This window comes from Rhinatrema bivittatum, chromosome 16, assembly GCF_901001135.1.
Source record: "Rhinatrema bivittatum chromosome 16, aRhiBiv1.1, whole genome shotgun sequence".
Lineage (NCBI taxonomy): Eukaryota > Metazoa > Chordata > Amphibia > Gymnophiona > Rhinatrematidae > Rhinatrema > Rhinatrema bivittatum.
In genome coordinates, this window is record NC_042630.1 from 33,177,894 (window position 1) to 33,189,731 (window position 11,838).

The following is an 11,838-nucleotide window of genomic DNA, read 5'->3' on the forward strand; positions in this document are numbered from 1 at the left end:
CAAGCCTTCTTATTTTAAAATAAGGATATGTGAATCTTTATAAGAATTATTTTTGAAAAATTGATTCACACAGCCGCTAATAAATACTCGTATTTATATTACTATATTGTGAGGATTCTATTGCCTTTTCATATTTGTTATTTTGCAGAGTTAAACATAATATCTTTCTGCAGTGTTTAATGCAAAATTGCTATTTGTTGATTTTTTTAACAGATTGAAAATAATAAACAGTGAATGTGGCTTGTGCAAAAGTTTGGACACCCTTCTAGTTGATGCATTGCTATTTTTTTTAAGTTGCCCAAAACGTTGATTGACTCCTTAAGCCTTCAGTTAGTCAGGTGAATACAATTCCATGTTGAACAAATACTCTTAACTCTTCTGACCTCTCAGGTTGCAATTGTTCTAGACTACTTTCAACCTTGGGCTCCTCATAGCAGCAGCAGCTGTCTTAGTATTTGAAAATGAAGGCAATTCATTCTTACAAAGCAGGCTGTAAAAAAGCTCTCTATATGCTTTCAGCTAGCAATTTCAATGGTCAGAAACATTATTAAAAAATTGAAATTACACGGAACTGTTGAGGTCAGGGCAAGATCGGGAAGACCAAGAAAAATCCCTGATAGAACTACCCCAAAACTGGTCAGACCTGCAAAACAGACCCCCCCCACAGATTACTGAAAATGACTTGCTGAAAGGTTTGGTGTCACTGGAGTAGTTGTTCTCAAAGGTCCACAGCTCAGCATTACTTACACAATAATGATCTGCATGTGAGAGTCATCCGAAGGGAAACTTTTCTACAGTCCCATCCCAAAAGTCATCTTCTAATGCCAAGCAAAATCTTGATAAGCCTGAAACTTTTTTTTGTAACAAAGTGCTTTGAACTGATAAAAAGAAAATTGAACTCTTCAGCTACAACCACACAAGATACTTTTGGAGAAAAAAGGATGAAGCATTTTAAGAAGAGAACACCTTACCAACTACTTGGCACAAGAGTGGATCTATTATGCTTTGGGGTTGTGTGGTAGCCTGTGGCACAGGAAATATTGTGTGGGTGGAAAGAAGAAAGAATTCAACTAAATATCGACATATCCTAGAAATTAATGTCCCACGGTTAGTGAAGAAACTGAAGCAGAAAAGAGGTTGGATATTTCAGCATGACAACGATCTCCACCATCCCTCAACATCAATCAATCAAGTACTTAGTTAGAGGAAAGAAAGATTAAGGTTTTGGAATGGCATTGACGGTCCCCAGACTTGAATATACATTGAAAATCTCTGGGGAGATCTCAGTCATGCGGTGCATGCAAGAAGACCGAAGAATATTTCTCAGCTAGGAGAGTTTTGCAAGGAAAAGTGGGGAAAAAAAAATCCCAAAAGCAAGAACAGAAAGACTCTTAGCTGGCTACAGGAAACTTTAGACCGCTGTTCTGTCTGCCAAAGGAGGTGTTACAGACTGAAAGGGTGCACAGACTTTGCAAGTGCCACATTCACTGTTGTCTTACTTTGAATTTGTAAAAAAAAAAAAAAAATCAAACCTGCTAATAAATAGTAATTATGCATTAAAAATTGCAGAGAGATGACGTGATAACTTTGTACCATACAAGAGAAGATAACATAAAAACATAAGATTTATTTTTATTTATTTATTTATTTAAGGTTTTTCTATACCGGCATTCATGAAAGCGTTCACATCATGCCGGTTTACATGAAACAGGGGTGTGAAGAACAAACCAATTTTGGAGTGACCCAGATTTGCCATACTGGGTCACTCCAAGGGTCCATCAAGCCCAGGATCCCGTTTCCAACAGTGGCCAATCCAAGTGCAAGTACCTGGCAAGTACCCAATCATTAGATAGATCACAAGCTACTATTGCTTATTAATTACCGGAAAAGCAGTTTATGGATGTATCCTCTAGGATGTATCCAAACCCAGTTACACCAACTGCCGTAACCACATCCTCTGGCAATGAATTCCAGATCTTAACTATGCGCTGAGTGAAAAATAATTTTCTTGGATTTGTTTTAAATGAGCTACTTGCTAACTTCATGGAGTGCTCCCTGGTCCTACTATTATCTGAGAGAGTAAATAAATGATTTGCATTAACTTGTTCAAGTCCTTTCATGATTTTGTAGACCTCTATCATATCCCCCCTCAGCCGTCTCTTCTCCAAACTGAACAGCCCTAACTTCTTTAGCCTTTCCTCATGGGGGCAGCTGTGTCTGCTTCTCTTCACTTAGAGATTCTTTGAAACAGAGAGCTTGTGCTCTTGGTAACTCATGGCTGCTGGTCTGTGGGCAAAGCTACTCTTGTCCTCCCTTTTCACTGCATCCACCTTTTTATCTCACGTCCCCTGGAGAGAGAAGGGTGGTGAGGGAGAGAGGACAGCAGGTGGAGGAGTGGGGAGATAAGGGGCAGGGAGGAAGTGAAAAGGATGGAGAGAGGAGAGGCAGGCAGGGGAGGTGGGCCTCACAGTGTTTGGAGGGGGGGGGGATCGGTCCCCACAAGAGTTTCCCTTTGAAAATGGGTTGGCGGTCGCAGCGAGGCCCAGTCCTTGCATGTGTACTTTGTGTGCCGGGAAAGTATGAGCAGGGCTTTCCCGCCATGACCAAACCCCCACGCAGTCTCCCTCCCTCTCTCTCCCCTCCACCTTGATGGGGACCCTGGATCCCTGGTCCAGCTTGTGACTTCTTCTCCAGGCCTCCCCAGCCTCAGCTGGGTCCATCCCTAGGGAGGTGGAATCACTGAGGGAAAAGCTCAGAGAGCGGCAGATTCCTCTCCAAATTGCTTTGAAAATTCTCTTTTAAAATGTTTTCTAAAACTCTTTAGAAAGCTAAAAGGTATTCTCTTCCCCTTTCTTAGAACAATTGAGCCCACGATGGCTCAGCAGATAATGGCTTTAGAACTTTGGAAAACATGACAGAACAATTGATGCGAATCTCCTCTGAAAGAAAAGAATGGCTGAATAGTTATCCTGTCATTATCTTTTAAGAAGGAGTAGTTTGTGTGAAAAGCTGAGGATCTGTATTGAAACACCTAAATTCCTATCGCTAAATATGAATATATTTATAATAATAGGTGAGGGACGCAGGCCTGGAAGAACAGCACCTCCAGCAGTGCAGCCCCTCCCCTAGCACTGCCCTGTGGTGTCAGCACTGGAAGTCGGTGCCTCCAGCTATGCAGCCTCCAACAGTGCAGCCTCCACCCCTAGCACTGCCCCGCAGTGTCAACACTGAAAGGATGCTGCCTCCAGCTGTGCAGCTCCTCTTCTAGCACTGCCCTGCAGTGTCAGTTCTGGAAGGACAGTGCCTCTAGTAGTGCAGTGCAGCCCCTTCCCTAACACTGCCTGCAGTGTCAGCACTGTAAGGATGGTGCCTCCAGCAGTGCAGCCCCTCCCCTAGCACTGCCCTGTGGTGTTAGCACTGGAAGGACAGTGCCCCCAGCAGTGCAGTGCAGACCCTCTCTCAGCACTGCCCTATAGTGTAGCACTGGAAATATAGAGCCTCCAGCATTGAATCCCCTCCCTAGTAATGCCCTACAATGTCAGCACTGGAAGGATAGCACCCTCAGCAGTGCAGCCCCTTCCCTAGCACTGCCCTGTGGTGTCAGCACTGGAAGAACGGCACCTCCAGCAGTGCATTCCCTCCCCTAGTTTTGCCCTGCAGTGTCAGCACTGTAAGGATGGTGCCTCCAGCAGTGCAGCCCTTCCCTAGCACTGCCCTGAAGTGTAGCACTGGAAGGATGCCCCCCCACCCCGTGCAGCCCCTCCCCTAGCACTGGAAGAACGGCACCTCCAGCAGTGCATTCCCTCCCCTAGTTTTGCCCTGCAGTGTCAGCACTGTAAGGATGGTGCCTCCAGCAGTGCAGCCCTTCCCTAGCACTGCCCTGAAGTGTAGCACTGGAAGGATGCCCCCCCACCCCGTGCAGCCCCTCCCCTAGCACTGCCCTGTGGTGTCAGCACTGGAAGAACGGCACCTCCAGCAGTGCATTCCCTCCCCTAGTTTTGCCCTGCAGTGTCAGCACTGTAAGGATGGTGCCTCCAGCAGTGCAGCCCTTCCCTAGCACTGCCCTGAAGTGTAGCACTGGAAGGATGCCCCCCCCCCCCCCAGCCCCTCCCCTAGCACTGCCCTGTGGAGGTCAGCAGTGAAAGGACAGTGCCTCTGTCGAAACCCATCCTCCTTCAATCCATCAGAGTCTTCTCCTAGTTCCAAACTGACCCCCATTGCTAGCTTTGTTTAATGCTGCTTTTGATAGATTCTCTGACCAGCACTCACTGACCCCCATCTCTCACTGCTCACCTTCCCTCCCTCCCCAGGTAATGGTCATAAAACAACTGCACGATTAGATCTTTCTCTCACCTGTGATGCTCAGGTAGAAAGATTAGAAGGAAACAGCCTCCCAGCCAGGTGCTGCACCTGACCTGGTTATTACCTGGAGCTGTGCCTGCCGTGTGAGGCGCAGAGTAAGGTGATACAGGGGACCGTGAATCAGGTAATCCCCAAGCTCGTGTTACGAGGAACCTGAGCAGCAGAAGTACAGCCTGGCCACTAACTGAATAACCAGGAGACGCAGTGCAGGAGCTTCAGGGTTAGAGAGGCAAAGGGAAGACAGAGAGGGAGAGGCCTAGGACCTGGAAACTCACAGGGGCTCAGCACATTGTGGTCTGCCCCTGGTGAGGGTCCCAGGCTGTGCCCTTAACCCTCTGGTGGCAGCTGTCCGAGTTTTCAGGGTTATTCAAGAAGAACCTCCAACCCCCATGGATGCTTTTTCAGGTTCCCACCTTCACCAAACCTACTGAGTGCTAAATCACTAGCTCCCCCAGGTCAGCTCAGAGGCTGCTCCAGACCTGGTTTTGTCCCCAGGGCCTGCATGGGAAATGCAGCTTCCTCCTTTTCTTAGGGGGGGGGGGAACCAAAACTAAAGCTCCCAGGACCGGCTCAGCCTCTCCAGGTTGACCTGGGGTGAGGCCTCAGCCCCACACAAATCCTTCAGAAAGCAAGAACAAAACCAGAGGTCACTGCCACCTGTCTGTCACGCAAGGCTGGTCTAAGCGTGTGAAAGAAGCAGACGCCCATGCATGCACACGCACACGCACACACCGCCAGGGCCGAGCACATCGGCATCTGATGCCTGGCACATACCCGGACCTGCACGGCAAAGACAAGGCAGAGATGCCTTACCTGGGTGTACCAGGCAGAAAGAGCGGGGCTGGAAAGCGGAGCGGTTTGGGGGATTAACAAAAACAAAAAAAACACAACAGAGACATGGACCTGCCACGTGGCCCTGGCTCCTGAAGGAAGACTTTTGGCCAGTCCTGGGTCTTTGAATTAATCTGCCCCAATGCACTGTGGGATTTGTAGTTCTGCATCATCTATGGGAAAAAAACCCAAACAAACAAAAAAACAGCCACTGCACAGGAACCAGAAGGCAACAGCAGCAGTTGGGATGTAAAAAAGAAAAAAAAAAAACCCCCACTGGCTTATAGCTTAGGTGGCTGGTCGGGTTAGAGAGCAAATTACTAGGGTTGACATCGGGGCCAGGCTGAGCAAGTCCAGGTTTAACGCCCCCTCCCCCAGTGCATTTAGGGACAGGTAGTTCATGTTGTTCTTAGATAAACTACAAGTTCATAGATATAACAGGGGACTGGCTCAGCCTTTCCAATAGCCCGAGCAGGTAGATAGCCCTATGGCCTAGTGAACGTGAACGGACCCATGCGTCTGTGAACCATGAGGATGTGCCCATCACAGCCAAGGAAGCCTTAAGCCCTACAGAACCACTTTTCTCCTCTCCTCCCCAGCTCAGGGATCCTTCCGAGTCAAGGCTTCAGGAGTTCATGCCTGGGAAATTGCCAGTGTGGCCATCCAGGCCCTGACTGGCGGGGCTGCCAGCTTAATGCGCATCAGTCTCTCCCGAGCGCGAGGGCCCAGCAACATCTTCCATGCCTGTCACTGAGCAAGGGCTGCCCTCAATTCCAGGTCGTAAAGATCTTCCTCCAGGTCTACACAGGCACACAGTGTGACCTTGAACAAGTCACTTAACCTCCCTGTACTCCCAACTCACAGGCCGAAAGCGAAATTCCTATAGGGCAGCAGTTTTACCACTGCCCGATGTTAGTACTTATCCAGCTAACTAGCAGCAGCAAACTGCAGCCACATAGATGGATAAGTACGCTCCTCTGTATCAAACACTTCACTCACCCCCTTCCCGGGTTAAATGTGCCAAATGCACTTTTTAAGGTCGGCATGTGTTTTGTAAACTCCCGATGCATTAGCATGTCATTAGCTTGCTGCACCGGGAGTTAAAAGAAAATGTTAATCTGAGCATTAAACCCATGCACTGAAATCTAGTGCCCAGATTTCTGCATGCGTGAACTCAAGGAGAGAGAGAGGCGCTGATGGTGAATTCAATGTACGCTGTGGTACGCTGACGATTCACTGTAGATAATAATACAGGTGAATCTGTAAGAGCTGCCATTTCCCAGTGAGCAGAGCTGCCAAGTTATCCAGTTCCAGGAGGGGAGACCTTTTGAACTTCACATCTGAGGGCAGGCTGGCATTTGCAGTCCTTGGATGTTATTCATGCACAGCAGCAGCGCAGGTGCCAGAATGCAGCAGGAGAAGGGTGGTCAGAAATCCAGGACTGACCTAACTTGGCAGCTCTGGCTGACCCGCCATGGAGATTCAAGTCAAGATGTAAAGAAGCCTTGACTTTTTTATTTTTTCGTGGGGGGGAGCCAGTTCGCTGAAGATCTTGCGCCAGTTGATCTCTGATGTTGGTGCCCTCCATCTCCTCGGCGCAGAAGGTGTTTTGGATTGAATCAGAATAATCAGAATGAATAGTCTGCAAAAAAACTGCCTCTTTTCTTTGTGCAGCAGATATGGAAGGGGCCAAGGGAGCTTGCAGTGGTTCGATTTTTAATTAAGCATTTCTTTAACGACTCCCTGGAGTCTGCAAATTGCCTTTCAACAAATGCAGAAATATGTGTCCGGTTTCTGTCCTTTAACCACCAGTGGGTGTGAATGAGATCATCTGGAATTCCTTCCTTAAGAAAGCTCAATTAACCTTTTTTTCTTATCTGCTAAAATTTATAGTTTGGTTTCTCACTCCCCTGTGTTAAGAATTTTATGGGGTTAAGAGAGTGTACGAGGATCGATCGGCTCCCCAGCCTCCTATTAATTTCTTGACAGAGCTCTTAGAATAAACAGGAGTTATTTCACTGTTACAAGCTGCTTGTGTTGTTTCAGAGTATTTCTGGAAGCTTTCAGTTTATTGCGCCATTGCATTAGTGGGTGGTAAAATACATTGAAGCATTTAAGAAAATTAAGTTTGCAACTGGTTGAGTCACACAGATTGGCACAGAGATACACCTACAGGACTGAATGGCTGAGGAGATGGTCACAGGAATACAGGTCAGCTCAGGGGATGGGTGCAGGGATACAGAGCCTGTCACCTCTAGGACTGGAGGGCTCAGGGGATGGGAGCAGGGATACAGAGCCTGTCATCTCTAGGACTGGAGGGCTCAGGGGATGGGAGCAGGGATACGGAGCCTGTCACCTCTAGGACTGGAGGGCTCAGGGGATGGGAGCAGGGATACGGAGCCTGTCACCTCTAGGACTGGAGGGCTCAGGGGATGGGAGCAGGGATACGGAGCCTGTCACCTCTAGGACTGGAGGGCTCAGGGGATGGGTGCAGGGATACGGAGCCTGTCACCTCTAGGACTGGAGGGCTCAGGGGATGGGTGCAGGGATACAGAGCCTGTCACCTCTAGGACTGGAGGGCTCAGGGGATGGGGGCAGGGATACAGAGCCTGTCACCTCTAGGACTGGAGGAGGGCTCAGGGGATGGGAGCAGGGATACAGAGCCTGTCACCTCTAGGATAGGAGGGCTCAGGGGATGGGCACAGGGATACAGAGCCTGTCACCTCTAGGACTGGAAGGCTCAGGGGATGGGTGCAGGGATACAGAGCCTGTCACCTCTAGGACTGGAGGGCTCAGGGGATGGGAGCAGGGATACGGAGCCTGTCACCTCTAGGACTGGAGGGCTCAGGGGATGGGTGCAGGGATACAGAGCCTGTCACCTCTAGGACTGGAGGGCTCAGGGGATGGGAGCAGGGATACGGAGCCTGTCACCTCTAGGACTGGAGGGCTCAGGGGATGGGTGCAGGGATACGGAGCCTGTCACCTCTAGGACTGGAGGGCTCAGGGGATGGGTGCAGGGATACAGAGCCTGTCACCTCTAGGACTGGAGGGCTCAGGGGATGGGGGCAGGGATACAGAGCCTGTCACCTCTAGGACTGGAGGAGGGCTCAGGGGATGGGAGCAGGGATACAGAGCCTGTCACCTCTAGGATAGGAGGGCTCAGGGGATGGGCACAGGGATACAGAGCCTGTCACCTCTAGGACTGGAGGGCTCAGGGGATGGGAGCAGGGATACAGAGCCTGTCACCTCTAGGACTGGAGGGCTCAGGGGATGGGAGCAGGGATACAGAGCCTGTCACCTCTAGGACTGGAGGGCTCAGGGGATGGGAGCAGGGATACAGAGCCTGTCACCTCTAGGACTGGAGGGCTCAGGGGATGGGAGCAGGGATACAGAGCCTGTCACCTCTAGGACTGAAGGGCACAGGGATACAGAGCCTGTCACCTCTAGGACTGGAGGGCTCAGGGGATGGGAGCAGGGATACAGAGCCTGTCACCTCTAGGACTGGAGGGCTCAGGGGATGGGTGCAGGGATACAGAGCCTGTCACCTCTAGGACTGGAGGGATCAGGGGATGGGAGCAGGGATACAGAGCCTGTCACCTCTAGGACTGGAGGGCTCAGGGGATGGGAGCAGGGATACAGAGCCTGTCACCTCTAGGACTGGAGGGCTCAGGGGATGGGAGCAGGGATACAGAGCCTGTCACCTCTAGGACTGGAGGACTCAGGGGATGGGAGCAGGGATACAGAGCCTGTCACCTCTAGGACTGGAGGGCTCAGGGGATGGGAGCAGGGATACAGAGCCTGTCACCTCTAGGACTGGAGGACTCAGGGGATGGGTGCAGGGATACAGAGCCTGTCACCTCTAGGACTGGAGGACTCAGGGGATGGGGGCAGGGATACAGAGCCTGTCACCTCTAGGACTGGAGGAGGGCTCAGGGGATGGGAGCAGGGATACAGAGCCTGTCACCTCTAGGACTGAGGGCTCAGGGGATGGGTGCAGGGATACAGAGCCTGTCACCTCTAGGACTGGAGGAGGGCTCAGGGGATGGATGCAGGGATACAGAATCTTCATATCCTTGTCTAAATCTGGTCTGCATCTCTAGAGATCAGAATCTTTTGCCAGCCGAAAGACGTTCAGCGGCTCTGTAAAATGAATTGCTTGCCCCGTTCCCTGTCCATTGACTCCTGTGCGTAATCTGCTAAGCTGCCCAGAAGTCTATATGCCATAAACTTTCCTCGGGTAACAGGTTAAGCTGCTGTCACTCCTGACGTTCATGCCTGGGCCGACCCAGACTGACTGCGGCCTGCTCTTGCCCAGGGAAGGAGAAGAAAAGACATGCCCCAGGCATAGGGGGAGGGCTGCTGATGATCTGCCTTCATTTTGGAGGGTCTGGGTTTGAATCCTGCCGTCTAAAAATACTTTTATCTTTCTTTATCATATCTGCGGTGGTCAGAGGCACAGATAGCGAATAATGTCTAGCAGGGATAGGCAACCTTTCACAGTAAAAGCCCACCCTGCAAGAAGGGCTCGGCGGAGGAAGGGAGCCAGCCAGCCTCATTTTCCGAGGCCGTCCTCCCCTCCCAGGGGGTAGCGGTGCACGCTCGCCACACCGGTTCTCCGGCCGCCTCCAGACGGGAACCCCTTCATGATATTTTGTAGGTCAACCGTGAGAGTTAGCCCGGATGCTCTTCCACCCTGGTGAACCCTGCAGGTGGCATCTGTGAGCGCCGGGGGGGGGGGGTTAGGGAAACGGACACTCGTAAAACTGAGCCTCCGTTCTCCTAACCTGACCGCCAAGGCTTTTGTTTTGGTTTTTTTTCATGTTGCTGCTTTCTGTGGTTCCAAATTTGCGAGGATATTTACGTGGGAGGAGCCACTGAAAAGCAGTGTTTTCTGCTTGTCTGCGCAGGTTTTGGGTGTCTCGAGACCTAACACCGGCTCCTGGGCTGGGCGTTAATTTTTGAGGGTCAAAGTTGTGCGCTTTGTGTGCATGGTTTATTTATTTATTTATTTTTATCTCGGAGGTAATAGCTAATAAATAAAATAAATAATAAATAAAATAATAAATAAAAGGCTAATAGCCTCATCAACATAACATTTACATGTGATAAGTGCTGTCAGCTATGCGCTGGTTTGGATGCACGTTTTGGAAGCGTTGATTTTCCCTTATTGCATCGGGGTTATGGACGCGCGACCAGCCAGGGGTTAACCTGTGCGCTCGGCCTGTTAGTGTACAATCGAAATTCAAAGGCAGTAACTTTTCAGGCGCTTCAGGGGCTATTTTGTGTCAGGAGAATATCCCGATTCTCACTTTTTTTTTTTCCCCGTTGGCTTCGGCGTGATCTGGGGGGGGGGGGGGGGTGAAGAGATCTGAAGCAGATGTTGCACAGACTTTCCTTGGTGGCTGCAGGGTCCACCCCCCCCCCCCCATCTACACTGACTGTCCTCAGGAAGAGGCCACAGACTGTGCATCCTATCCCACCCCTCACTGTAGGGGCTGTGAACGCTGCCCTCCCCCACCCCACAGCATCCCAATAGTAAAAAAAAAAAAAGCACAAAGCAAAACAAGAAAATCCAAATTGTCATTTCATTTGAAGTATCCTCTACCCGGCAGCTTCTAACTCCACCAGGTCCTCGTGTCGTAGTGGCACGTGGCTGGAAGGAAAGGTTTAACAATTTAGATAAGACACAAGCCTGGCCATGTGTCAGAAAGATGGTTTCATGTTAAAGCCCAGTGACAGAGCAGCAGCCTCCTGCTGGCTGGGCCGGAATGATTCAAACTTAATTACTCCAGCAAGGCTCTCAGTGGGTGCTGCCTCCTGCGTTTCCAGCCAGGCCTGTAAGGGAGCCCATTGCTAACCTCTTCTGCACCCGGCGCCTAGAAAGCCCTACCCAAGTACTCAGGCAGAGGTTACAGGCCGATCCGGTCCTGCTTCTAGCCCCAGGGACCTGTCCTTCACCTTTCCCTAAGACGAGCAGGGACTGGGGCTGAAAGCAGGACGTAAACGTTATGGAAAGGCTCCTGTCCCTGCCCCGGACGCATGGCCCAGTCTCTCTGCCTTTATGTCTGTTGGTGGGACCCACGGATAAGATTCTTTGATTATTGCTTTTCTCAGCCATCGCTTTCCTCTGAAAGTCCTACAGATTGTTATTTAGGAGGATAAGCAGTGGTAAACAGGGGGGGCCGGACTGATTTCTTCGTAGGAGCTATGTTAAACCATCACGCTGTACCCGTGATGACCCATGCTCCTGTGTTAGGCCTTTTTCCTGAATAGCTATTGCAGGTTGATTATATAATTCAACAGAGGTTTTTATTTTAATTTAAAAAAATAAACAGAGGGTGGAGATGGGGCCTGGGATGGCTGTCCAGGGAAGGTGGATTGGTGGGCTGGGCTGGGCTGGGGGACCACTAAATCAGTAAGAAAGCCCGGGACAAGCACAGAGGATTAAAGCAGTGAAGCCTGGCGATCGAGCCCGGTCTGTTCTCTGCAGTACCGGGAGCAGGAGAGGAGAAGGAACCAAGGCTAGAACCGGTCCAGTGGGTATCACATTCTCTGCGCTCTCTCCCCTATGATCTCCATCTCGCAAATATTAGTCCGTCGGCTAAGATTTCATTTCTCTCTGCGGGGGCATCGATGCAGGCAGCC